This window comes from Trachymyrmex cornetzi, unplaced genomic scaffold (assembly GCF_001594075.2).
Source record: "Trachymyrmex cornetzi isolate Tcor2-1 unplaced genomic scaffold, Tcor1.1 scaffold48, whole genome shotgun sequence".
In the NCBI taxonomy this organism is placed as follows: Eukaryota; Metazoa; Arthropoda; class Insecta; order Hymenoptera; family Formicidae; genus Trachymyrmex; species Trachymyrmex cornetzi.
In genome coordinates, this window is record NW_017299618.1 from 164,214 (window position 1) to 168,194 (window position 3,981).

The window sequence follows — 3,981 nt, forward strand, 5'->3', positions numbered from 1 at the left end:
CTGATGAACATCCCTCTACGTCCTCGGATTTGTAACTAAATCTCTCAGTAGCCAAATTAATTGATTTCATTTTTTTATTAATTTATAAATTATTATCTACGGCATAGAGTTAAAAAAATTATTTTAACTTTAGAGAGGCTTAGTTACAGCTTTTGCTGCTTGGTGATGGTTAATATTGCTTTTTTTAACACCATGTACATATTTCTTGGGTACCTTTTTTTCCTTTTTATAAATAGTTTTTTTTTGTTTGGTTTAGTTTTCTTTGGTTGTAAGCTTTTATAACACGATTTTTCATGCAATGGATCCGTAAAATATTTCACGTTGGTCTCTTATTCTCTGCTAAACTTAATGTACGTGTTTGGATTGCGTTCCGATATTCATTGTGAGTACTTCAAATCTATACTACACATTACGTGTGCGATAAATTTTCAGTACTGACAATTAATATCGGAACGCAATCTTGGTGTGTATAAATGTTAATAAAATCTTACAATTAGACTATTATGGAATCGTAACGTGATAATTCTTTATAAACAAACATGGAGAATATGTATTCAGGAATTTTTCAAGATTTGTCCATACGACGCTGTTTCACGCCATTCAGTCTCAGTTCAGTACTCTAATGTAACTCCACGCAATCCAGCACTCACGTTTCGACACAGAACGTATTCTTCCCAAAAGTTTCTCAAAAATTACATGCGACTTCTCAGAAAAAATACGTAAATATAAAAATTAATATTTTTTTCATTATATAATATTCCATCATCTTCTAACTGAAAGCCATATCTCGCAATGTAGTACGAATGTCACCACTCGTTTGGATTTCATATTTGTTATGCTTAGTTTAAGTTGGAACGAAGGTTCAAACCCAGCGAGAAATGACCGACAATTAGATATGTAATTGATATTAAATTGACTTCGTCATGTCAATTTGATACCAATTCAATTAGTCATTTCTTTCTGGGCACTTTTTATATCAGCATTGTAAGTATCAAGTAATTCAAGGCGTCATTTCGCCGAGCGATACGCACCACCACGATAACAATGGTGCTGTAAGTAAAACCGTCATGTAGTCAATCGTACAAAATGTCGTCATTCCTCGAACTGGCAGCCGCAGGTTCAAACTTAGAAAATCGTCGTCCAAAAAATGCAAGAGCCGATAGTGTCAACGGTGCAAAACGCTCAAACAAAGCAGTCGCCAGTCGGTCGTCACCAATGTCAATTCGCCGATCGTCAAGACGGTCGATCAGTCGAAACAAACGGCTCCCACAATTTTCAAGTCTTCCGTCAAAGAATCTCAGGCCTCGTATAAAGCGTAAGAAAATCTGTTGATCACCGTCACTACGTTGAACGTAAACGTCATGTAAATATGATATCGCTACATTAGTCTCGCTAGAATCAGAGAAGGCAAAAACGGACCTTCAGCCTATCCTGGTTGCTCCTCAGGAAGAACAAGATAAAGTTGAGAAATCCCCAACTGAAGACGTGAAAAAATTGGACGAAAAGCAGCCACGCAGACCCAAGTTATGGTTTTGCCGACAGGAAGCAGCGATGTCACACAAATCTACGTATTGGTGAAGATAAACAAGGACAGATACAACTACTCGATAATAATGGTCCCATTGGAAGAAACTACACAGAATCTGGACAGCACGAGAACCTTACATAGACCTCAGTTCAGGGAAGAGGCCAGAGCTCTAGACAATATTGTTCTTCAATTCGACTACAATATCTAAATATTATCCGATCATATTGTAGTCAATCATACCGCCTGCAGAACCGATATATTGGCCCTCGGTGACTTACCTGAATCTGAATCTACCGATTATGACATCACTCGAAACAATCTGCCCATTCAGTCGACGAATCCGACTATTACACATCGATGATCTCCACTATTTCATCTTTCCTCGAGCTGCTGATCACTATTACGAATCCCAACATCTCCTATATGTCCGTCACAGAAGAAACATAGATTCAAATCCCCGGTAACTGAATTCCTTTTGCATACTTCGTTACTTACAATGTTGGTATAAGACGTATCAACTCTTACGACCTTTATTTCCAATTTAAACTAAATATGACTAATGTGTCAATCAAACAAGTAGTGACATTTTTGCTACATTATGAGACGTTGCATTAAGTTAGAGGATGATGTAATTTGTATTAATCAAAAATATTAATTGTAGAACTTACGTATTTTTACTGAGAAGCCACATGTAATATTTATTGGAGAAATTTTCGGGTAACACATTCTGTGTCGAAACGTGAATGCTGTATCGCGTGAGGTTGCATTCGAGGACTGAACTGAGAGTGAATAACACGAAACAACGTCGTCTAGACGGGTGGCACCCAGTTGGACACGGCTCAATTGGACACGAGACACCCACAGCGCTTGAGACTACAAAGCTCCTAGGCACTGGTCGCTGAGATTGGTGGTGTCCAATCGAGCCGTGATCAATCGGGATCACCCCGATTCTATATACATAGTTTATGGTTTTCTTATTATTCATACATTCTGTACGTACGAGTAATTTTGGTAGAGAAAGAAAGACCTTCGCGTATTATCTTGCTTTCCATTCTGTGAAAAAACTTTTTATAAAAACATTGCAAAATGCATACGTTTTTGTAACTGTAAATACAGTAGTTAAATACTGTAGTTCATATTCCATATAAATTTTGTTAATTAGCGTTTTGAATTGAATATTTATAATATTCCATACTAACATTTCGTTTGCTTGTTCGTGATCAATATTACTTTGAATTTTTTGTATGTAGCATTTTACTTATTTGTGCAAGTTTTATTTAACGCTTTAATGCTTTTAAGTTGCTTTACTTAAACACCTGCTTTATTTCTGTCTTTTCCTTCATTCCTTTGGAAATGTAAAAAAATTATCAAATAGTTACGATTCATACGTGATTTATTAGACAATTTTTTACATTTCCTTCTGATGGAAGAAACCACCACCATCCCACAATTTCCGTCGAGGAGTAATATGGACATGAATATTGATTTATTATTCAAGAATGTTTATAAAAGAATGTAACACACCTTTTATTTATTAAGATTGCATGTACAGTCGTGTTTTTTGTTAAGCGATTTTGATTTGTAACATATTGAAATGAATGAAAATGTGTGAAATAGTTCTAACACTTGACTCCTGTTCACGTTCCTGGCCAAGAGTGGGTTCTTTATTTCCTAAACTTTCAATTTTACAGCGCTTTCTCGTTTATTTTTCTGAGTTAGTTCTTAAACTACAATTTGTATAAATTTTCAGAAAAGCTAGAATCAAGAAGAAGGGCACATAAATACCTATGGCTGAAGAAAATTTGAAACTTATTTAAAAAGCACAGTAAGAGACTCATTGTGCCTGGTCAGGGATTAATTTGTAATATACATGAAAATATACGAGTTCTCGCATAATTGCCAAATAAAAATTAAAACATTATATCCCTGAATACATGTATCAAAAAATTGAAAAAATGTAATAAAGACATTAGAGAAGAAAAAGAGCAGTTTATAAAGTTTATTTTAAGACTAAAAAGAATTACAATGTTTTTCAAACGTGAAGTTACGAGTATACGCACTGAATTTGTTTGGAAGAACATTTGTATATCTGTAATATACATTGTTTTAAAATTTAAAAAATTGGTAATTTGCAGTAAAAAGAAAATAAAATATCGCAATTAGTATTAAATAACACATTCTAAATGATATTCTTGGAGTATTGTTATAGACGGAATTTTTTTGGTAGAACTTAGTTGATATTTGAACACACATTTTCATTAAATATTTAAAATTTCGATTTTATAGTTTGAAAAAAATTGAAACAATTATTTAATCTATATTGGATTTTTTCTTATTATAAAATCGCATTTTTTAAGTAATAATAATAATATTATTGATAATTGACTGTTACTAATGTGAAACAACCTGACTTCGCGCGGACGTAGCTCGTCGGTCACGGGCTGCGGCCAGGG